The 25,970-nt window shown below is 40.2% G+C and overlaps 1 long non-coding RNA gene across 1 annotated transcript; it reads right to left on the reverse strand.

Moving 5' to 3' along the window:
- Positions 1-6,772: 6,772 nt before the first annotated feature.
- Positions 6,773-25,626, reverse strand: LOC114006783 (uncharacterized). The gene is made up of 3 exons (XR_003548463.1): positions 25,379-25,626; positions 9,745-9,776; positions 6,773-6,827 (listed from the first exon to the last, which is right to left on the reverse strand). It is a non-coding gene; the product is annotated as an uncharacterized LOC114006783 (long non-coding RNA).
- Between the last annotated feature and the right edge of the window lie 344 nt (positions 25,627-25,970).

Consider the following 25,970-nt stretch of genomic DNA (forward strand, 5'->3'; position numbering starts at 1 on the left):
TCTGCAAAATTCTGCTAATTCTCTAGTTACCTGAATGCCCCATGCTCTCATATCTTCTCTCTCTAAACCAATTATTTCACTTTTTAGACTAGGACTGTTTTCATTCTTTTATCACCAATTTCATTAAGTACTGAATCACTGCAGTGGGATTTATGTAGTTTTTAATAGTTTATTCAACAGTTATAATATCTGTGTCCTTCTGAAAAAGAATGACTCTAGGGAACCAGCAGTTAGCGTAATGTCTATGTCGCTGGACTCCCACGTAGTCGACCGCGGTTCTCATCCTGGATCCAGTGGCTTAAAACTCACGCTGGGCGCGTGTGCGTGCATGCCCAAAATCCTGAGAGGAGAATGGAGGAGAAGGGATTGTGGCGTGACCATCCCCACGGCGGGGGGGGATTTCTCACTTTTTGTCTCTATGTCTCTGTCTGTCTGGTGAGTGCACGCGCCCTATAGCGAAAATCTCTCCAAAGGAAAAAAAAAAAAAAGGAAAAAGAATGACTCTAATAAGTGAAAAACCCACAAAATAAATAATATTTTAAATACTAAAATTGTAGTAATAGTGACAAATAATATGTTTTTTTTATAATTTAAAGTTTATTTATTCTTTCTTGAGATAGAGAAAGAGAAAGAATAAGCACCCTGAGCAAGTTCTTACAACATGAGAGCCCCTCGGCCCAGCCTGGCAGGATCACCAGGAATCTAATCTTTTTTTTTTTTCAAATCCTTGAATTGGGTGATTCACTTTTCTTAGACAAGTTTGAAGTCGATTCTTTACTTTGTACTACTTTATGCCAGAGTAGAAAAAGAAATTTAGGGGTAATCCTCATTTTGGTGATGGTGGATACAAAATGGATTGATGGGGCAAGATACTACATAAACATGCACACACACAGACACAAAGACACACACATTTTGAAGCAATCCTTCTGTTTATCAGAGAATTACTTTTCTCTTATATTCTGCAAATATCTTTAGGAGAGCCATATTCATTTTTACTTTTTTTTTAAATTTTTGCTATAGGGTACATGGGCTCACTGGAGAGAGTCAGAGAGAGGGAAAGTGAGAAATCATCCCCAAGGAGGATGGTCATGCTGGAATCCCTTCTCCTCCATGCTCCTTTTGGGTTTGGGGCACACACATATACACACATGCCCAGGATCATTTTCAAACCACAGGGTCTGGGACTTAAACTGAAGTTGGCCATGTGGGAGTCCAGTGCCTTAACCACCACACCAGATGCAGCCTGCCAATATTCATTTTTTTTAGACTTTATCTAATTTTGGAATAAATTAAAAGAATAATAGCTATATGATGTTAATACTATGTCTCTATATTACTATTTCAATAGGTTGACTCAGAATTTACTATTATCTGGTTATCTTGTTATATTTTACTTGGTTCAAATATTAAGTCAAGTTTTAACTTTACTTAATTTTTTAACCCATTGACTCTCCAAAGGAAAAAAAAAAAAAAAGGAAAAAGAATGACTCTAATAAGTGAAAAACCCACAAAATAAATAATATTTTAAATACTAAAATTGTAGTAATAGTGACAAATAATATGTTTTTTTTATAATTTAAAGTTTATTTATTTCTTTCTTGAGATAGAGAAAGAGAAAGATAAGCACCCTGAGCAAGTTCTTACAACATGAGAGCCCCTCGGCCCAGCCTGGCAGGATCACCAGGAATCTAATCTTTTTTTTTTTTCAAATCCTTGAATTGGGTGATTCACTTTTCTTAGACAAGTTTGAAGTCGATTCTTTACTTTGTACTACTTTATGCCAGAGTAGAAAAAGAAATTTAGGGGTAATCCTCATTTTGGTGATGGTGGATACAAAATGGATTGATGGGGCAAGATACTACATAAACATGCACACACACAGACACAAAGACACACACATTTTGAAGCAATCCTTCTGTTTATCAGAGAATTACTTTTCTCTTATATTCTGCAAATATCTTTAGGAGAGCCATATTCATTTTTACTTTTTTTTTAAATTTTTGCTATAGGGTACATGGGCTCACTGGAGAGAGTCAGAGAGAGGGAAAGTGAGAAATCATCCCCAAGGAGGATGGTCATGCTGGAATCCCTTCTCCTCCATGCTCCTTTTGGGTTTGGGGCACACACATATACACACATGCCCAGGATCATTTTCAAACCACAGGGTCTGGGACTTAAACTGAAGTTGGCCATGTGGGAGTCCAGTGCCTTAACCACCACACCAGATGCAGCCTGCCAATATTCATTTTTTTTAGACTTTATCTAATTTTGGAATAAATTAAAAGAATAATAGCTATATGATGTTAATACTATGTCTCTATATTACTATTTCAATAGGTTGACTCAGAATTTACTATTATCTGGTTATCTTGTTATATTTTACTTGGTTCAAATATTAAGTCAAGTTTTAACTTTACTTAATTTTTTAACCCATTGAACAAAGACTTTATGATTTGCGTGGGAAGAAAAGGGGGTTGACAAAGGAAATGAGTCTGTAAAATAAATTGTAATAAACTTCAGTACTGTATGTTGCCAGTGTTTAAAATATTAACGGTTAAATTAGTCACTATTTCCACTTAAGAGAAGCAAGACTAAATTTTCTATTACCACACCAGAATTGAGGCTGGCTCAGTTCCCCAAACTAAAACTAAAGTAGACACAGTGGTTGGCTTAGGTGGGGACTTTCTCTCTGTGGTCAAATATTTAGGGGTTCCCACACCAGTGTTCAGTTTTATAAAGTATGTAGATACAGCTCGATGTGGTGCTGAATTTCCTGTGACCTCCCTGAAATAGGTTAAGAAGGATTTTTAATAGATGTTTACCTGAATCTATTGTAGCAACAGTAGTTAAGTAATTATACCTCTTACATCCTTTCCATGACATATTTCTCAAAGAATCATTCATGACTTCTTCTAGAGGTGACTACAAAGAATCATGTACCGTGCCCTCCATGAAGGCCTGTTTTAGTCCACATTTCTTTTTTGTTTTCTTCAATTTTCTTTTTTTTTAAAAAAAAATGTTTTTATTATTATTCAGACATTAAATCGCTATACATTATTTAGATTGTGAAGAGACTTTACCCAGAATGATATATACCTCAGTGCAGTGCAGTTGAGGGCACCATACACATCCTTGTCAACAGATAATAAACCTTATCTGTGTCCCAGGAATGTCTTATCTCTCCATTTTTCTGTTGCTAACAAACTGAATACTATACTGGTATTTAAAAGAATAACATTTTATTTATCTTGTAGTTATATAAATCCAAGATCAAGGGCTACATCTGATGAGGATCTTCTGATTGTTGGGAATTTCACATTGTTGGTGATGTAGGTCATCACAGGAAAGGAGGTTGCTTGTGTCTGCTCTCATCAAAAAGCTACCAGGTGGCGGGACCAGCAGTCAGCATAATGGCTATGTCACTGTACTCCCACATAGTCGACCGCAGTTCGAGTCCCGGACCGGTGACTTAAACTCACGCTGGGTGCGTGTGCATGCATGCCCAAGATCCCGAGAGGAGAATGGAGGAGAAGGGATTGTGGCGTGGCCATCCCCCCCTGGGGGGTGATTTATCGCTTTCTATCTCTCTGTCTCTCTCTGTCTGTCTGGCGAGCGCAAGCACCCTATAGCAAAAAAAAAAAAAAAAAAAAAGCTACCAGGCGGGGACCAGCAGTTAGCGTAATGGCTATGTTGCTGGCCTCCCATGTAGTCGACCGCCATTTGCGTCCAGGACTGAGTGGCTTAAACTCACGCCAGGTGTGTGTGCATGCGTGCCCAAGATCCCGAGAGGAGAATAGAGGAGAAGGGATTGCGGCGTGGCCATCCCCCCTGGAGGGTGATTTCTCGCTTTCTGTCTCTCTGTCTCTCTCTGTCTTTCTGGAGAGCACACGCGCCCTATAGCGAAAAACCTCTCAGAAAAAAAGCTACCAGTCATCTGGGCCAACAGGTGGCATGGTGGTTAGGGTGCTAAACTCCGACATGGCCAACTGTGCAGTTGGAGTCCCGGACCCAGTGGCTTGAAAATCATCCTAGGTGCATGTGCGTGCGTGCACAAAATTCCAGGAGAATGGGATTGTGGCATGGCCATCTCCCCAGGGAGGGATGATTTCTCACATTACCCCTCTGTCTCTCTCCAGCAAGCACATATCCCTATGGCAAAAACAACAACAGAAAAACTAGCAGGAGTCAATCATGGGGCCCCACCCAGATGATGATCTTATCCGATCTTAATCATTCCTAAAGGTGGTCTTCACCCTCTCAACACAGGTACAAGTGCTCATCAAATTTTAACGCATGCATTTCTGGGAAACACATTCAAATCATAGAAACCTGAATAATGACTTACAGGGATGTTTTAGTTTGAGACCTTGCCTCTCTACTGATCTAAAAGACTGGATAGCAGCACCTGTCTACCAAACCAGGGAGGTAAAAGAGACAAAGAGAGTACTACCACACTAATAGGGTAACAACCACCCACATCAGGAGAATAACATCTGTCTGCTAGACAAGGAGTGTAGTATGTCTACAAGAACCAAAGATGAATACTGTCTACCAACCAGAAGGGTGGACTGTCTATCAAGGCAAGAGGGTGACATTTTTCAGAAACCACAGCAAATAACATTAAATGAATGATTTGGCCTTTGTATTTGTCTACTTGCTTTAAAAATCATACTATAGGAAATGCTGATGATTTAATAATCAAAGATCCCTTTATGCATTTTGGTATAAAAGTATAAATGTTAGAAAACAAACCCTTGAATATAGAGCAATGCATTATATTTGCATAAGTAGTAGGTCACACAGAAACAGATTATCAATTGTTACAACTCCACAAATTTAGTTTCAGATGGCAAATATATAGCCTTATCTTTTCTTTTCTTTTCTTTTATAATTTGCCAGAGGGTACAAGTACTCACCAGAGAGAAACAGAGTGGGAGAGTGAGGAAGCACATCCCCAGTGGGGTGTGTTCACACTTCAATGCCTTCTCCTCTATTTTTCTATCCTGTCAGATTTTGGACACACATGCACATGTCCTTGGCATGTTTTTCAAGCCACCAGGTCTGGGATTCAAACTGCATAGTTGGCTATGTGGAATCCAGTCCCATTACCCTTTAGCCACAGGGAAAGCCTCAGGTAGCTAATGTATTCTAAGTACAGTAATGATTCAACTTAAGGCTTTAAGGAAAACTATGAGATAAATATATTTGTGTATAGGTTAGTTTCACTGAAAGACCTATTGGTGTGGTTTTTTTTCCCCTTGAGAAGTGCTTTGCAATATCAGAAATCTAAAATAGGTATATATACTTTTAGCTTTCATTGCAAAATGCTTTATTACAAAATGGATTATATAGTAGATAAATCAAGAAACCTTTCATATTAAGATATACCAATAAAATAAAACACTGTTACTATAGCATATATTTAAATCTTACTATTCTGGTTTAAACTAGAAAATAACAAAACTATTCCTGTGGAAGAAAAATCAATTTTAAAGATAAATACTATATATTTCATGGGAATTATACATTTTAATAACTGGGGAAAATGCAGACCTAGCTATTCATTATTCATTTATTTATATTCTCTGTGCTACTGCTTAGAAAGTAAAATTGATTTAAGTCCAGAGTACATATTTCAAGATAGTAAAATATAAATCAAAGTAGAAAATTAAGATCAAAGAGAAGACAAATACAGAAACTAAACAAGGATGCCAGAGTAGTGGTTCAATTTGCATAGATTAGTGTCTTTTTTTCAATCTCATGACTACACCTCTTTTTTAAGTGTTTTGTTTGTTTTTGCCATATGGTGTGTGAGCTCACTGGAGAGAGATGGAGAGGGGCAGTGAGAGGGAAAGTGAGAAATCACTCCACCTTGGGGGGATGACCATACCACCATCCCTTCTCCACTGTTCTGTCCAGGATTTGGGGTACACATGTACATACACCCAGTGTGACTTTTAAGCTGCCAGGTCTGGGATTCAAAATGTGTAGTCAGCTATCTAGGAGTCCAGTGCCTTAACCACCACAGCACCTGCTGGTCTCACTATACCTCTTCTTTATAGCAAATATGTTCAACTTCTTTACTATGCTGATATTAAATTAATAAATAATAAATCTAACTACACATGCAATTAAAAATAAAAACAGCACAATGACCTGATACAAAGGAAAAAAATATATATATATAAAATATTTTGGGAAGATTTCATTCAAAGACACAGAAAAGAGGTCAGATACTTAGATCAAAATTTTGACTCATCATAAATGTGACAACTGTAGACTGATACAGATGTGACATCGGTCACTCAAAAACAACAAACAAAATTCTACACAAGAACAAAGACACACTGTCTTCGGGTTATATCCTTGTTATCATTCTGGAAAATTCATATACGTGGACAAAAATTACTTAGAATCTGAGTTATGCTCAGGTCTGAGTAAGGTAGTTAGACTCCAAAGACAGTCCTCAATGATTCCTCTCCTCTCCGTGAGCTGCCTCTCACATCAAGAGATGGGGTTTACATGTTTTCACCTTAAGTCTGGACCTGCCTTGAGTCTGGCCTTAGAAAGCTGCAATGCTGTTTTGGGACTTCTTTGAGCCCCAGTCTTTAGAGGACTGGCAGATTCACTTGCTACTATGTTACAAGAAGTCCCAAGCCAGTGGAGATGCCAGCTGAAGGAGGTCTGAGGTGTGCCAACTGATAGTTCCCAACCCAAGTACCAGCCATGTAGAGAGCATGGTGAGTCCCCAACTGACTGCAGCACCTACCAACATCACATGAAGCAGAAGAATTTCCTAGCTGAGTCCGTCATCCCACAGGATCCTGAAAGATAATAGTTTTCTTTATTTGAAGCTCTTAAGTTTTGGATTGTTTTATTATACACCAACAGACAACTAAAACAGCATTTATTTATAAAAATGAACTCGTTTTTAGTTCCAGACTGATAGAAAATGTTTTTCATCTATTCGAAAATTCAATAGGACACTTTAAAATCTTGTAAGACAGGAAATAATTCATTATGAGGGACTGTCCCATTTAATGCAGGATGTTTATCATCTCTAGCTCCTACCTTAAATGTCAGTAGTATTTTACGGTTATTAGGACAAGCAAAAACACCTTTATAAATTTCCAAAATGCTCTCTAAGCAACGATGCTGACTCTGCTAAGAACCACTGATAAAAATATTTTTTTAGATAGTGTCAATGGTGGTGGATTCTGAGAAAGGTAGAAATTAACTATAGTACATAATGCCTTCAAGACACTCACAATTCAATTGATAAGATGAAGAAATAAATGAAATCCTAATACAAAATGATAACCTTTATGTTGGAGATATTCTCCTGGAGCTATGGTAACACAAAGAACCAGTAGTTACATCAGCCTTGGGAAGAGTTGGTTGAGATAAGTTTTGTGGAGATGTTAATTATTATGCTGAGTTTTGGAATAAATACACAGTTATCTGAGAGGAGAAGGAGAATAGAAATTCAGACAGGAAAACAACTTATGTAAAGTCACAGTGTGGAGCACTAGCATCTACGGAGATATCAAGATATGCTGGGGCCAAGTGCAATGCGTCTCTTATGCTGAGCTAAGGAGCTTATTAAAGTTTGAAAGTGATTCTTTAGTCAGTGGTGTATGTTCACATCATTCTTCCCATCTCCCTTGCAGTTAGCTTAGGGAAACTATCCTGGCTAACAAATGGGGATGGAAGTGATATAAGCCACTTCCAGGCTTGCTCTGGATGGCTATATGTGAACTGTGACATGAGGCGGGAGAAGAATGAGTTTGTAGATTGCATGGGATGCTATCAAGGGGGAGGGCTGTGAAGAAATGCCCTGGCTTGCCTCTTCTCCTGCCTCTTAGTCTCTTGAGAGGGCATCTCAGTTGGTAAACCCAATCAGAGCACAGCCTCAGGGGAGCCCAGATGATGCAGACCTCACAAGTCACCCTCCTGGGGCACAAGTAGCTCAGTGACAAGAGTCAAGTGGCTCTGGGGGTAAAGAGAATCAACAGCTCACAGGTTTGTCTGTATAGCAACTGACATTAATCATCCTGACTAATAAATACAAAATCAGAGAAGGATGTTAAGTACATTTTTAAAATAAGATTTATTGAAATATGTTTCATGAGCTAACCCTGTAGTCTAGTGGTTAAGAGAGTCACATGGGTTGGCTTTTGTTTGAATTCCACATCCATAGCTTGAGAAATATGTGGGGGTATGTGTATTTATGGGCCCCAAATCTCAATAGGATTGAGAAAAGGAGTAGAAGAATTTGTGCCTTAACCAGGCCCCAATGGGGAGAGGTGTTTCCTCCCTCTCTCTCCTCTCTGTCTCTTTGTCTCTCTCTGACAAAAGCATGTGCCCTGTGGCAATTAAAAATATATATATATGTATAAAATTCACATACCACAAAGTATACACTTCAGTGATTTTTAGTATATGCACATATACTAAATTCCTCCTCCCCTGACACAAATCTAATATCTATTAGGCCATAATTCCTCCACCACTGGCAACCAACAAACCAAAATCTGTTTCAGTGGCTTTGTCTATTTTAGCTGATTTGTATAAATGGAACCACATACATGTAGCTTCTTGTATGACATTTTTTACTTAGCCTGAAATTATCAAGGTTCATCCATGTCATAGCATTCATCAGTATTTCATTACTTTTTACTGTCAAATATTTCATTGCATGTGGCATGGTTTTAATAGATCATAATAATGTGGATAATCTGTTACAGGAGGCCAAAATCAGTAGCAGGGGTATATGTACATGTGGGGGAGTGATTATATTCTCTAAATACAGGTTCTCAAATTCTTTTCAGGCTAGGAACAATTAAAGAAGATAAACAGCACTCTTCATCTCTCATGCTGAAACAATCTCCTTTTTCTAGGTTTCTCATCTCAAATGACACCATCAAGACATAGAATCTGGGACCATATTAATGCATTTCCTCTGCCTTCCATATTAGGTCAGTCACTTTTTCCTCTGCATAAGACTTCTTGAAGAACACTCTTTTTTCTATGCCAACTGCCTTAATTGAGACCCTCAACAAGTCGTGCTGAACTACAATGGCTACCTAGTTGGTATCCTTTTTTCATGGTGCCCAGTTACATTCTCCCATCAGGCGAGCAATGATGACAGAAGATGGATGCATGGGGAGGTGGAGTAATTTATTTCACTGTTGAATTAGGAAGGAGGACTCAGGCATCTGGAGCCTGCCCCTTTCTTTTCTCATCCAACTGGAGATTAAGTACATTCGGGGAGCATGCAATCTCTTCTCTACTGCACGAAGGATTAAAGTGCCAGTACTAAAGTGAGTAGATGGAGAAAAATCACTCATATTTGGGATTCAGAGGAGAGAGCTTCTTTGACTTTATAGTAAACTCTTCTATTATTGTAAGAAATGTGATATTTTTGCTTCTAATTGGTACAAAATTTCTATAATTTTTTCAGAACTTGGGAAAGAACTGTAACAAATTTACTTTCTCAATAGCCAGGTGGGAAAGGAATTACCATAATTTATGTTATTTTTTTTCAAGTTTACTTATTTCTTTCTTGAATGAGAACGAAGAGAGACAGGGATAGCACAAGCCCTGATGCCATGATACACCTCCAACCTCAGTCAGCCATGGATCATGGGCACATGCATGTCCAGAGTACTCAGGGAGGTCTCTGGATGCAAACCCATAACCTTCCCATTTAGGTCAGCCTCACAGAGCATCACATATTACCTCTGTATCCTCGTTCAGTTCCAGTTTTATTCCTAAAAAGAAAAAGAACAGGTTTTACAGAAAGATATGCTTTTTCTGAGTGGCTAGTCCTAAAATAAGAAGCTCAGGTATGGAATTTAGAATAGGCAAGGATATCATGAATAATGTCATCAATATTTTAAGCAAATGAATGACAAATTTTAAGGGTTTTTTTTTCCCAAATGTTTTCTTCCATGAGTAAGAGAGAGAGAGAAACCTAAACAGGGTCTTGGTACCACAATCCACCCCAGCCTCTTTTAGTCCTGGCTCATGGAGTACTCAAGGAGGCCCCTGCACCTGAACCAGGAATCTTCCCAGGTGAGACTGACTTGCAGAGCATTGCATTTTACTACTTTGCCACAGTCTGGTCCCCAAGTTTTATGTCTTTTAATCATAGCAATTGTCTTACATTTACATTTCCCAGAAAACCAGTTCTAAAACAAAAAGTTACATGCTAAGAAGTATATTAGGAATAACACTTGTAAAGAAGTGATTATGCAGAGGGAGAGTTGGGTCTCCGAATTAACTCAATGGGCTAGGTTTTTGTGCCACTGCAATGTTAAGGCACTTGAAGCAGATTGCACCTCAGGGAGGTGACATCACAATGGACTAGGCAGCAACTGTCGGCCGAGAACAGTCCTCAGAAAAGGGCTCAGCTGTGAGATGTCAGTAGTCAATACTTCTGACAAGTGACTCAATAAGTGAATCAATCCTGAAGGGCCAATCCGGGCAATACACTATAGTATTCATTACAGTCTATCCACAACATTGTTCAGATCCACTTGCTTCTCTAGAGAGTCCGTCCCATGTCGAGGATTCTGACTGTTGTTTTTCTCTATAAAAACCTTAAAGAGAAAGGTAAATGCTGTGAACTACAGCCTTTGTCGCTACAGCCAGTTACAAATGCTAAAACTGAAAGTCATAATGCATCTTCTCCACATGCATCCTACATAGCCTTCATCTTCAGCTAGAATCTCTGCTGGGTGGCCTACCTAGAAGGATCATTCACATCCTCATCCCTGAGAGATCTGAGCCCCTGGTCACCATGTTCTTCTCAAGCCATGTAGGCTGTACTTATGCACTGAACATCCAAATAGAGTCCGGAGTACTAAAAAACACAGCCATACATCACCTACATGTTACACATATTCTCCTCCGCTCCCATATGTACTAGCGGACTTACCTACACCTAATGATAGAGACAACTACTCCTACTCAACTAGTTCCAGTAAAGGGACTCTTTTCTTTGTATGCTGGACTCTTGACTGAAGAGTTTGAAGTGACTGAAAGTAGCCATAATTTAAAGTACATTGGGAATCTTATCGGGTCCTCTGGCAGAAGCCTCACACTTTTGGGAACCAGGAGCCCAAGTAAAACAGAGTACAAATTCTCTAAGGGGTTGCTAAGAGTAGGGCTGCTGCTACTTCTACTCTGGATTCCTGAACTCTCAGATTCTATCACAAATACAGACTCAGATAACAGTTGTTAATTTAAAGTGTACTATGTGTAGCTGTGCCTCAATTATACCTTCAGAACACCACAGTGTCAGCTGATTAACAGCAGGGCATTAATGACCATGAGGCGTTTTATAAAGTAGGGAAAGGGCTGCTGCTACTTCTACTCTGGATTCCTGAACTCTCAGATTCTATCACAAATACAGACTCAGATAACAGTTGTTAATTTAAAGTGTACTATGTGTAGCTGTGCCTCAATTATACCTTCAGAACACCACAGTGTCAGCTGATTAACAGCAGGGCATTAATGACCATGAGGCGTTTTATAAACAAGGGAAAGTGGAACCAACTGATGCTTTATTACTTTCCTAATGCTGTTGTAGCAAACTTGCTGGGTTAAAATTGTTTGAAAAATTACGATCTTAAATTTCTGTTGATCAGACATCCTACAGTCAAGATACTAACAGGGTTATGTTTCTATGAGGGGAGAATTCACTTACTGCCTTTTCTAGTTTTTGGAGGTTACCTGCAGTTTTGGGCTCCTGTCCCTCCCTCTGTCTTTAAAACCAGCTGCATAGCATTCTTTCTATTTCTGTCTCTGTCACCTCTTTATCTTCCTTTCTGACTCTGCTTCTATAGTCACATCATCTTCACTCTCACTCTCATAATTCCTTCTTATAAGAATTCATATGATTACACTGGGCCCATTTAGGCAATTCAGGATAATCTCTACATATGAAGATCCCTAATTTAATCACACCCGAAAAGCACTTTTTATCATGTAAGGCAACATATTTGCAGGTTCTGAGGATTATATGAGCATCTTTGGGGGACTATTATTCACCTTCCACAGACAAGGATCCCATGCATACATTAATTACTATAAAGTGTGCCCCTTAGTCTGAGAATGCTTTTCGGTATCCCATAATTGTAGAAGTTTTCAGATAATGGTGCTGGCCAATTAATGTCCTGTTGGCAGGGAAGGCGAACCCATACCAAAATATGTATTAATCTCAGTCAGGTTGAATCACTGACCCTTCCAGAGTGAAATGCCATCAATTATACATCAAGTGACTAATTGGTCTCCTTTAAGGATCATGCTATATTAGGGTTTCATGTTGGCCTCTTTAGGTGGCAACTTGTACATTTGGCAGTAGCAGTAGCTAGATCAGTATTGTTCAGTCAGAGCCCTTTCAGTTAATCCCACACATAACCTCCATCTTTGCACCAGAGTCAGTCTATCCATGTAGGCTACCATTGGGTGAACAAAAACAGAGGCTAGCTGAGATCATCTGGTGGAACTATCCTGTCTATGGGATTGTTTACTGTCCCTTGTAGGTGGGGTGCTCTCTGATGGGCATCATGTTGTGATTCAAAAATATTTCAACTGTGTGACCACTCACCTCTTTCTTTCTTTCTTTCTTTCTTTCTTTCTTTCTTTCTTTCTTTCTTTCTTTCTTTCTTTCTTTCTTTCTTTCTTTCTTTCTTTCTTTCTTTCGGAGATGTTTTTGCTATAGGGCGCATGTGCTCACCAGACAGAGAGAGACAGAGAGACAGAAAGAGAAAAATCACCCCCCAGGGGGGATGGTCATGCCACAATCCCTTCCCCTCTGTTCTCCTCTCGGGATCTTGGGCACGCACGCACACGTGCCCGGCATGAGTTTTAAGCCACCGGGTCTGGGACACGAACCACGGTCAACCACGTGGGAGTCCGGCGACATAGCCATTACGCTAACTGCTGGTCCCTCTCTTTCTTTCTTTCATAGTCCTCCTTCTCCATATATTCCAGTCTTTCTACTTTCAGGCACCTGACCAAACAGCCAAGCCATTTGCCACTACTATGAATAAGCATTACATAGTCTTACTTGAGGACACTTCGTTTTATGTGAAAAATGCATGACTATGTATACTGCATGAAGTTTGAACCATTGAGAGAATTTTGACTCATCACCATCTATCAGGATCACAGAGAGGCAACATTTATTTTAAGATTGCTTCCACTTACCTTCTCAGTGTATGGATGAACCAAGCTTAGCCTTTTTTCTCCTCTAATAGTCATCATGAACCATTTGTTTGAGCTTAGAGACTGGAACCAGTATAATGATGGTGGATGGCATAGGAGTCTGGCCTCCTACTCATGCAGCATATTGGTGTTCCTGCCCTACTTATGCCCAATTCTGGGTCTATCACCATCAGTTTATACTGAGCTCACTGGACCTTATGTGTTTGTGTTAGCTCCTGACAAAACCCAGATCTTGATGGGCAGTTGTAGCCTTGACATCTCATTATGACATGCTTTGTCTCTATCAGGGCCCAAATTCTATGCCAAGAGCCACATATTGAATAGTATATGATTGATTTTTTATTTCTAATTTTTTTTTTTTTTTTTTTTTGGCTAAGGAGCATGTGGCCTTGCTTCAGAATTCTTGATCTCTTCTTTGCGATTTTTTAATTGAAACTTCCAACTTATTCATTCATCCAATAGCATCTTTTCTCACTATTGATACATTCCATATCATAGGCTCTGAAATGTTGTGTGGTCCAAGAAAAGGATTTCTTGTCCCACAGTCTAGAGCTGATGCAGAGCCTTTCTCTTCTCCTGGAATCACTTAAAGTAGACTGTCATCTGTGTCATTCAGGGAATGTGTCAGAACAACATTCCCAGGTAAATATGACTTCAGAAACCAAAGAAGTGCAGCAGGTGTTGTGCTTCTTTCTTTGTGATAGAAAGTAAGACATGTGATAACTTTCAGTTTGTAGATGTCTGACATGTTTAGGCCATTTAACCCCTAACTCTCAGCATTTCATGTTTCTAGTACAATTATGGCACTTAGTAAGAGTGGCTGAGTTTCCCTGTTTTTATAATTATATCCATCAGATATAATATCATGTAGTGGAATTACCCTGTCTATGGGGTTGCTTACTGTCCCTTGCAGGTGGGATGCTCTCTGATGGGCATCACTATGCGATTCAAAAATTAACATTTCTCTGAAATTTCTCAAAAGCTTCAGCTATTGCTGAAAATGTACAACCTGCCAGTTAAAGGGACCGAAACAGTAATACAGCATGATCTTTTAAGGAAACCAAGTCACTTGATATATAATGTTCAGATGAGAATCAGAAGCCAAAGATGTGTATATATACACACACACACACACACACACACACACAATCATAAATATATATACACACACATAGTTCGTTCATAGTTTTCTATGCTAGTATGTAACAATATTACCACACACTTAGAGGATTAAAATACCGTACACTTATTATCTCACAGTTTTCTTGCATTAGGAATCTGGACATGATTTAGCTCTGTCCTTTGCAAGGCTGTATTCATTATATTAGCTAGGCTGCAGTCTCATTTGAGACCCAACTGGCATGAACCACTACCAAACTCAAATGGGTTTTGGCAAAATGTGGTTCCTTTGCAGACTGCTGGACTGAAGGACTCAGCTACTTGTTAGCTGTTGGCTAGAGGCTACCATTAACTCCTTGTTAGGTGGACTTCTCCATATAGTATCTCACAACACAGAAGCTTCTTCTTCAAGGCCAGCAAGGGAATGAAGGTCCCAGCAAGATGGGTGTTATAATAGTGACAGTATGTAACTTAATTATGTAAGCTTAACTGTGTGCATCCTATCATGTTTTGTCATATTCTGTTGGTCTCTTTTCAAGTCCTACCCATACACAAGGGTAAAGTTTCATACAGGAAGAGATATTAGGAGACAGCAATCATGGAGTCTCTTTAGAAACTGTCCGATACAGATGAGATTCTCACTGCTCTCAGACTCGTGGATAATCCAGCTCCAAAATCCCATTGTAGAGTATGTTTCTTTAGACCATTCCCCATGCCAAATGACCTAAGTCAGATTCCCTAGAAAAAAGTTTGCGCAGAGGAAGTTTGTTGTGGAGTGCTATCAAGGTTATCTATGAATTAGTTAGGAAAGAAGGATCAGTAACAGAGAGAGAGAGAGAGATTGAACTGTAGTGCTAGAATGGCTCTTCAGGTCAGCATGCCAGGCCTTTTTACACTACATCGACCAGTTATTTATGAGGGCTCCCTCTGGGGAGGGGTTGTAACCTAGGCTGAGACAGCTCTCTAATACCAAGACTGATTTATGGGAAGGAGCTTACTTTGAGCAGACAGCAGTCAACATTCCTAACAGCTAGGAAAATAAATGCCTGAGACCTGGTACAGGTACCAGGAGACATGTCACTATGATAATCTTTCACCCCTCTTTCTTCTTTTCTTTTCTCTCTCTTCTTTTCCTTTCCTTTCTTTTTTCTCTTACATCTTTTTAATGGGGAGGAGGAGAGAGATAAAGACAGGAAAAAGGCATTTTTGACAAGATCTCACTATATCGCAATCTTCCTACCTCTGCTCCCCAGTTAGCTAGAAATACATGCCCTCATAACTACATGCAGCATGTTATTTAGCCCAGGAACCAAACTCTGGCCTCCTGTGTAGTTTCCGGACTTCCAAACAGTGGTGCCCATGGTAATCTAACAAAATCTGAACCCAAAGATTGTGTGTGTGTATGTGTGTGTGTATATTTTTGTTTTGACTTAAAGGAAAAAAAAAAGTAGGACCCAATCAAATGAATGGATGTTTATGCTTTTAGTTACTTTAATAATTTTTTTTTTTGGAGAGATTTTCACTGTAAGGCACGTGCGCTCGCCAGACAGACAGACAGAGAGAGACATAGAGACAGAAAGCGAGAAATCACCCCCCAGGGGGGATGGTCACGCCGCAATCCCTTTTCCTCCATTCTCCTCTCGGGATCTTGGGCACGCACGCACATGCGCCCAGCGTGAGTTTTAAGCCACCGGGTCCAGGACATGAACCGCGGTCGAAATAAATTTTTTAAGAGAGATTTTTGCTATAGGGCGCATGTGCTTGCCAGAGAGATAGAGAGACAGAAAGTGAGAAATCACCTCCCCAGGAAAGATGGCCACGCTGCAATCCCTTCTCCTCCATTCTACTCTCAAGATCCTTGGCACATACACACACGTGCCCAGCATGAGTTTTTTAACTTGCCAAGTCTGGGACTTGAACTGTGGTTGACTACTTGGGGGTCCAGCGACATAACCATTACACCATCTGCTAGTCCCAAATCTTTCTTTTTTTAATATACAGATTACTGAGAAACACTAAAAAAAGAAACGCACTGGACAAGATGGAAAACACATTCTGTCAATATGGGAAACTGTCAAGGTTATAGTTGAGGAATGTTTTAGCTACAAGTAACAGAATACTTTATTAATAAAAGCTGATACTAAGAGGATTTTTTCCTTTTTTTCTTGAATAAAAATAGCTTTGCAACTTTGTTCAGTGGTTCTACAATGCCAGTTAATACAGTGATGCTACTGGCCTTAATCTCATGCTTCTTGCTGCATGGCTACAAGAGTCAGGCATCCTGTCCATCTATTAGGTGGTGAGAAAGGGAGTAGGAGAGACCAGTATCAACAGCTGTTCCCTCATGTGGCTGTCCTGAATGTCACACAACCAACCTTAGACACAGGAGAGGCTAACAGAGAGCTTATTCCCTACAGCAGAGGCAGGAAAAGAAGGGACTCTAGAAAGGATGCAAACAAGTCAACAAATGTTATTTTCAAACCAAGTTCCTGTTTTGCTGATTTGAAATCAGACTCACAAGCTTTGCAAACCAGACGAAAGATGACAGAATGGCCTCATTTGCCCATAAAGTCAACTCAGGTTTGTAATTTGGATAGATGACCATCTGTATCATTCAGAGTTCAACCTGGAAAACAGACAAATGCACACCAAGTCAATAATGAAGAAAATTCAATCTAAGGAACTAATTGCAATGATATTGAAGGAACCGAAAAGTCAAAGAAGGCAAGGAGAAATCTCAGGAATTAATATCAGCATGAAGTCAGTACAATCCCTTGGGCTGGAGGGAGCACAGGGGAAATGCGGTTACCAGATTTTGGGACCTGGGGCTGGTAAGTAGTTCCACAAGACCTTATATAGTTGGTGCTGGACCATGGAAGGAGAAGCTGTTTAGTGGAATCTGGAACCATAGTGAAGATGCTGCCCTAAAGTGGCAGGGTTGGGAGGGGATTTATTCTTTCCTCTACCTACTTTTCAATCTCCCATTTCACCCCACAGGTTGAATCTAACATGAACCTAGCTGGCAAGAGAGGCCTGGAATATGTGATTGGCAGGGGTCATTTTCCTGCTGTGCAGAGCAGAGCAAAGGGATGGAGAGAGATGTTCTCAGTAAGCAAATGACTGATGCATCATCCTACCAGCATGGCAACAGACTTCAGAACTACCCACTGGAATGACAGTTTTCTTCTTCGAGCAGTGCTATCTTTGCTCCACCATATAAATTAGTCATCAATTCAGTTCCCAACTCTTGACATCATATAAATAAGATTATTTTGTCTACTAGGAAAATGTTGTCACTGGACCCAGTAGGTGGTGCAGTGGTTAAGGTGCTGGATTTCACACTGCTGATGCCAAGGTTTGAGTCATGGACCTAGTAGCTCAAAAATGATGCCAGGACCGTGTGCGTGCATGCCCAAAATTTTGACAGAAAAATGGAGAAGGGATTGTGGCATGGTCCTGGAAGGTGAGGGGTGATTTCTAACTTTCCCGCTCTTTCTCTGTCTCTCTAGGTAAAGATGTGTGGCCTACGGCAAAAATCAAAAAAAGAAAAAAAAAAAAGGAGAAGAAAAAAGAAAATACTGTCACACTACAAATTAATTTAGAAAGGGCATGGATTAGGTGGTGAGAAAGGGAGTAGGAGAGACCAGTATCAACAGCTGTTCCCTCATGTGGCTGTCCTGAATGTCACACAACCAACCTTAGACACAGGAGAGGCTAACAGAGAGCTTATTCCCTACAGCAGAGGCAGGAAAAGAAGGGACTCTAGAAAGGATGCAAACAAGTCAACAAATGTTATTTTCAAACCAAGTTCCTGTTTTGCTGATTTGAAATCAGACTCACAAGCTTTGCAAACCAGACGAAAGATGACAGAATGGCCTCATTTGCCCATAAAGTCAACTCAGGTTTGTAATTTGGATAGATGACCATCTGTATCATTCAGAGTTCAACCTGGAAAACAGACAAATGCACACCAAGTCAATAATGAAGAAAATTCAATCTAAGGAACTAATTGCAATGATATTGAAGGAACCGAAAAGTCAAAGAAGGCAAGGAGAAATCTCAGGAATTAATATCAGCATGAAGTCAGTACAATCCCTTGGGCTGGAGGGAGCACAGGGGAAATGCGGTTACCAGATTTTGGGACCTGGGGCTGGTAAGTAGTTCCACAAGACCTTATATAGTTGGTGCTGGACCATGGAAGGAGAAGCTGTTTAGTGGAATCTGGAACCATAGTGAAGATGCTGCCCTAAAGTGGCAGGGTTGGGAGGGGATTTATTCTTTCCTCTACCTACTTTTCAATCTCCCATTTCACCCCACAGGTTGAATCTAACATGAACCTAGCTGGCAAGAGAGGCCTGGAATATGTGATTGGCAGGGGTCATTTTCCTGCTGTGCAGAGCAGAGCAAAGGGATGGAGAGAGATGTTCTCAGTAAGCAAATGACTGATGCATCATCCTACCAGCATGGCAACAGACTTCAGAACTACCCACTGGAATGACAGTTTTCTTCTTCGAGCAGTGCTATCTTTGCTCCACCATATAAATTAGTCATCAATTCAGTTCCCAACTCTTGACATCATATAAATAAGATTATTTTGTCTACTAGGAAAATGTTGTCACTGGACCCAGTAGGTGGTGCAGTGGTTAAGGTGCTGGATTTCACACTGCTGATGCCAAGGTTTGAGTCATGGACCTAGTAGCTCAAAAATGATGCCAGGACCGTGTGCGTGCATGCCCAAAATTTTGACAGAAAAATGGAGAAGGGATTGTGGCATGGTCCTGGAAGGTGAGGGGTGATTTCTAACTTTCCCGCTCTTTCTCTGTCTCTCTAGGTAAAGATGTGTGGCCTACGGCAAAAATCAAAAAAAGAAAAAAAAAAAAGGAGAAGAAAAAAGAAAATACTGTCACACTACAAATTAATTTAGAAAGGGCATGGACTATTTTTCATGAATTGTATGTTCTGAAAACGCTTTCTGTAGCTTCTGGCCTACTTTGAAGACAAACTTGACATAATATCAAAAATGGGATGAAGTATCTTTAAGAGAAATACTTATGAAGAAGTAGTAAATTGACTCCATTTTGCTTTCACAATATAAAAGCATTTATCATAACAGAAAGTCAAACTAAGTGGGGCTAAGATTCTAGTGCTAAATACTAATAAATGAACAGAAATGTGAGCTGTGGATGATTTATAACTTGTTTAATATATTTGAAAATTTATTTATTTATTTAATGTATTACTGTTATTTTATAAGTTTGCTATAAGGCACATGCACTCAACAGAGAGAGAGATAGAAAGTGAGAAAGTGAGCCACCAGGTTTGGGACTCGAACCTCAGCCAGCCATGTGGGAGTCCAGTGCCTTAATTACCATGCCACCTACTGACCTCAGTTTATAATTATTTAACTTGTTGTGTACCATAGACACTAGCCATTTGCAAGAATCTACAATCTGTTTTGACTATTATAGGCCCTAATTCCAAAACCTCACTGAATTTATTAAAATAAGCAATGTGTTTTTTGATTTCCCAAATTATCCAAGAGCAGGTGTTTTAGATAAACAAGTGTTGCCTTTGGATTCTATTCTTTTGATTATGTTGAGATACAGTAAACCTGTAACTGCATAGAACTCTATGTTAAGGAAAAAAAAAAAAAAACGAAAGCAACAACAACAACAACAAATCCAAATCCAAGTCTATATAATTCAAACTGCAGAACTTTGATTGATTGATTGATCTTTTTTAAGTTTTTGATATAGGGCACATATGCTCATGGACAGGTGGGGGAAAGTGAGAAAGGAATGGCTATGATGCAACCCCTTCTCCATTCTCTCGGAATTTTAGGCACAGATGTACATGTGTCCACTGTACTTTTCAAGTCACTGAGTTTGGGACTCAAACTGCTTAGTTGGCCCTGTGCAATCCAGGCAGCTTAATCATCATGCCACACGGTGACCCTAGAACTATTTTGTTACTTTCATTAGCACAAGATTGGGACATACTTCAAAAATGGATCATTAATATATTGATATAATATTTTAAATAATTATTATTAAAATAATAATAATAGTGTGCTAAGCAAGAATCTCATACATATTATTCAACATAATCCTCAAAGAACCTAATAAAGTAGGTGCTATCATTACTCTCTTTGCTGATAAGAACATATAGTCTGAGGTTAAATGTCTTTATGAAAAAAAAAAAAAAAGGCCATGCCTAGTGTAAAACACATTAGAAGCATTAAAAAAAAAATTGCCAGAGGGTATATGCACTTGCCAGAGAGAGAGAGAAAAACTGAGAAAGTGACATGTATTGGGAAGGGTCATGCCATAATCCCTTCTCCAATTCTCCCTCCTTTTCTTTGAGCACACACAAACATGTGTCTATGTGTTTTTCAAGCCACTGGGTCTGAGACTCAAACTCAGGAGTTGCCATGAAGGATCTGGCTGCCTTAACTACCATGCCACCAGTTGACCCAGGCCATTTAGATATATCTTCCTTATCTGGATTTGCCAATATCCTATTCAATAGTTTGCAAAAAAACTTTGATTTAATAAAAAGTGTTATTCTTTATAAGAATTTTAATGGTCCTTTGGTATTTGAGGATATATGATTTAACCATTTAAGTTTAGTAATAAAGACTAATCTAATTTAAAAACTACAATATACTGCAGTTTTCAAGGTTGAAATACTGTGGTTCTTCAATTTCTCTCCTTAAAAAAGGTCACACTTTATTTATTTATTTATTTAGAGAGACACTTTTGCTATAGGGTGTGTGTGCTCACCAAAGAAACAAAGGGACAAAGAGAAAGTGAGAAATTACCCCCTCCCACCAGGGGAGATGGCCATGCCATGATCCCTTCTCCTTCATTCTCCTCTCAAGATTTTGGCACACAGGTACAAGCACCGGCATGAGTTTCAGGCTGCAGGGTCTAGGACTCTAATCATGACTACCCAATGTCGGGTCCCTCACCTTAACCTCTGCACCATTTGCTGCCCCCAAAAAGTCATACTTCACGTCTTTCTGTATCAGTTGTCTGATAGCCTCTGGTCCAAATTCATCATAACAATGAGATATTTTTTTAAAAATGTGATTTGCAGGACCAGCAGTTAGTGTAATGGCTATGTCGCTGGACTCCCATGTAGTTGACTGCGGTTCGAGTCCCAGACCCAGTGGCTCAAACTCATGCGGGGCACGTGTGCGTGCGTGCCCAAGATCCTGAGAGGAGAATGGAGGAGAAGGGATTACAACGTGGCCATCCCCCCTGGGGAGTGATTTCTTGCTTTCTGTCTCTCTGGTGAGAGCATATGCCCTGTAGCAAAAACCTCTCTGAAACCAATGTGATTTGCATGAATTTAAAGCATAGATTCACTAATAATATTTAAGAATAAAATTTCAGGAGTGAAAATGTCAATATAAAACTCAGGACCCCTAGAACTTAATTTTTTTTTTACTTGTAAGAAGACTTTGTTATATAATTTACATCTTTTAAAACTAACATGAATAAAAAGAGAGTATTAGTTGTTAATAAAACTTATCAAAATACTGAATATTCCAAGGCCCTAAAACATGTAATTGTTTAAAGCAAAAGGTTAAGATATCTATGGAATCCAAGAGATAATTTATATTTAAAAGGATTTCAAATTGCCATGCTGAATTTTCTCTTTACTTAGTTAGCTAATATATTGTATCAAATATTTTGAAGTGCAGTATTATCATATGTCTTTAGAATGCAGAATTGTGTGATCCTTAAAAAATAAAGGTCATTGAAGATGATGCATTTCTTCATTCTTCGAGCCTGAGGAATTTTTCCCAAAAAAATTATTCTCGGCTATAGAGCTTGTTTTAAAATGTTCTCAACTACCAGTTTTGGTTTTAAGTGGTCCAATACATTACTGTACAAATCCAGGAAACAGACTTTTGACTTGACCACAGCATTTTCAGCAGTTTTCATGTGCCTGATAGTATACATGCTTCCTGTGTATGTAATCTTGTAGCATTAGTAAAATATTGACCTTTTAAGTGAAACTAATGACATCAATCTGTCTTTTTACATATACTTTGGTTCCTTGTTGTTTACTGTATCAGGACTGGTGACTTCCTTTTTTAAAAAAAGCGATTCTTGCAGGTATAGATTTGAAGATATTTCAATGGGCTGAGTTCAAAAAAATTGTGGACCGGGTTTACTATGTCAAGTGGAAAAGAAGGACAAAACCTGTGATGAGAGAGTGAAAGATGTAGCCATAGTCTTATTCTGTGGTCACAGAGGCAAGAGGGATTCTTTTAAGAAATGAGCATGTCAACCACAGGGACTGAAAGATGCAAGTATGCCCATAACAAAATGGGCAAAGGCAGTTTCTGCCTTATTAGTTCAAGGCTATTCTTTGAGGACAACGTGTTGTGAACGCCAGCCTCTTCCGACACCTGCCCCGCCCAGTACGGCCCCCACGCTGCCACCCCTCCAGCCCTAGCTCCTAACACAAATGCACACACGCCCAGCCTGGCCAGAAGATAAAGCTAAGATGGCAGCGCAAAAAGCACGGAGCCTCGCTCACTGAGTTGGAAAAATACAAGCAAAACTCTTTGTGTTCTTTCATTTTGCATAGTGCCTTGCGTAACAAGAGGTCCCCTTCTGTCCCCCAGCACAAGGGTCTGCGTGGAGCATTCAATAGTGGCGCTCGAGGAAGTGGCAGAAGGCCACGCTTGACTGTCATATTCCCAGAAACATACATCTCTGATCTGCAGCGACAGTTCAGGTGACCCTGGAGACCTGCTTGCGGACCACCCTCCCTTCAGATCCCCTTGACTGTGGAATTAAGAGTGACTACAAATGCATTTCCGCAGGGCATCCGTCCCATTGCCCACCATCCCTGGGAGCCTTCCAAGGTGCGCAGCAGCCGAGGCTAGGGACCAGGGAGCCCAACTGTGCGGAGGCAGGAAGAGGAGGAGAAAAAACGCTGCATTGGCTATCAATTTAGAGTAGAGGGACTGCTGCCGCTGCTGTGGAAGGAAACGCTGCCAACTGCAACAGAAACGCCACCCTCGGATAGCTAAGTGAGCATGTGTGCAGCTCTGCGCACGCCTAGTTGTGCCACTCAATGACATAGGGCCTCTTAATAAATTATCCGGTTACCGGGTTTTGTGTGTGTCCAGAAGGCTAAGGAAGGGGCCTGTCTGGGACTGAAGAGTACAGCAAGGACTAAAGCACAATTAAGGAGGGTGTGGGAAGAACCAGAAACCAGTGCTAGCGGGTCAGGAACAGTGACTGACAAGCCACCACCAAAGTCTGCGCTGGAAATATTATTCTGTGCATACATTTAACCAGTATCTATATTTTTCTCCTGTTTAGGGCTGAACTCCGTGCTAGGGGACGGAAATAGAATGGGTGAACAGACACAGAGAGCATTCTCACACTATAAGAAAGTCTAGTGTTTTGTTTAGTCTAAGTTGCTATTTATGAAAAGCCGTGTGCCAAGGTGTATTACACACATCTTTTAAGTCCTTGCTCAATCTCATGTAGTAAGTACTATTCTGAGTATTATTCATAGGAGAACACTTGCTCAAAGACATTAAGTAACAGCCAGGATCCACAGCCTTTTAGCTACCTGCTGGCTCTTCTGGGCCCCTGAAGTGCCTGTTAGCTTTCTAATTCTACTCTTTGAATTTAATCTCCTCTATACTAGTTGGTGTCTTGGTTCTCTGGGGGAGAAAGGTGGTAGCCCAGGGCATTCTGTTCAAAACTGAGGTTTGTAACTGTGCTGAAGCATTAGGATAAAATTTAGCCTAACAAACATTCCTGGATACCTACTATGTACAAAGTTCTAGATTAGGGGCTGAGTGAGACACAACAATAAACCAAAAGCTCTGAAGGAACTTAAAAGGCAGTTGAGAAAACAAGACAAGTGAAAAATGTGTTCAACGGGGGCTAATCACAGTACTAAAATACTGATTCTCCCTGTTTGTCTTCTGTTTCCATGTGTTCTTTATCCCATATATCTATCATATAAAGCTTCAGATAAAATGCACTTCTCTAAATACTCCCTCCAAGCTAGAACTGGGCCGGCAGGTGGTACGGTGGTTGAGGGCTCTAGACTCCTACATGGCTGACAGTGGTTTGAGTCCCAGACCTGGCGGCTTGCTTCTTCACTTTCCCTCTTTGTCTCTCTCTGTCCCTCTCTGGTCAAATTGAAATAAACAAATATAGTTAAATAAAATAATTCTTTTTTTAAAAAAAGGATAGAATTAATTTACTTCCCTAGTTCTTCCATGAACTTCTAAGTAGAACCAGCTTTTTATTTTGTCTATTTATTTATTTACTTATTTATTTAGCTAGAATTAACTAGAAGGCCATTTAAAGAGGTACAGATATAAAAACTAACAAATAGATGAAAAATATAGTATTGGGGTGATAAGACTTAGACATGATGTTGTCAAGAGTATAAATTAGGCTAATTTTTTAAAATTGAGAGTCAAGACAGTAAGAATCGGGATGCAATGGCATATATGTATCTAGAGCACTGACTTTGATGGGGCTGGTAGAATGGCTTGAAACAGAGGACTCAGCAAATGTTACTTTTGTATAGATACCAATGATAAGGTCTTTGGTAGATCTGACATTTTCAGATATTATCCAGTCTTAGTCACAACTACAGTTTCAGGTCATATTCAAGTATTACCATTAACAATGTGAGTCTAGGTATAAAAAGACAAGCCACTAATTAACCATTGTCAAGAGATAAAAGTGCACTAGGGTAAGTGAGGTAGGCAACAAAGGAATATTTAAGAAGAATATTGCTATATTAAGATATAGCGCTGATGTAAATGTAGATAACAAGAATTTGGGAATGACTCTGATGTGTGACTATACCCTGTATGTTAATCCTACTTTTACGGAAGAAAAAAATGTATTCGATTACTATCTTCTTTGTAAATAAAGGTATTTTTAACAGACTAAAAATCCTAAAGCCAAAAACTCCGAAATGGGTCGCCAAGGGTATTTCTAATTCGGTTGGTCTTCTCTACCTTAAGTTCTGAATTCACCAGCACTGTTTCCAGAAAGTCTCGGTGCTGGCCGGCTCGGGTAGCAGGATTGCCCATCCTCTGCCCAGCGGCACATTCTCTTTTCCTTTCAGGTCCAGGTTCTCTCACCTGGAGGGAACTCCATTACCTGAAGAAAGCCTGAGCCGACAGTTTCCCTCCCCTGCACTTTCCTTACTCTTCCTCAAGCTGCTAGTAAAACGCGGAGACGTGGACTTCCTCCGGATTCCGCACACCCCAGCGCCCCACACCCTGAGCCCCGAGGCGGAGGGAGTGGTGACGGGGAGGAACCGGAGTGGAGTTACTGAGCATGTGCGGAGCGTGGCGCATGCTCAGTGCTGCCGGCCGCTTCCCATTGCGGGTAGCCCCGGCGGTGGCAGCGGTGGTGGCGGCGGCAGCGGCGGCACCGCCTCCTCCTCACACTCCCGGGGTGGCGGGGTTAGATGAGCGGCCCCAGTAGCGGCGAGGGCGGCGCGGGGGGGAGGAGGAGGAGAAGGAGGAGGAGGAGGAGGACGCTGTCTTTGTAGTCTCCCTGCTGCGGGCGCCAGAGGCCGCCGCCCGCGCCGTCGTCGTCGGC

This window comes from Tupaia chinensis, unplaced genomic scaffold (genome assembly GCF_000334495.1).
Source record: "Tupaia chinensis unplaced genomic scaffold, TupChi_1.0 Scaffold000013_1, whole genome shotgun sequence".
In the NCBI taxonomy this organism is placed as follows: Eukaryota; Metazoa; Chordata; class Mammalia; order Scandentia; family Tupaiidae; genus Tupaia; species Tupaia belangeri.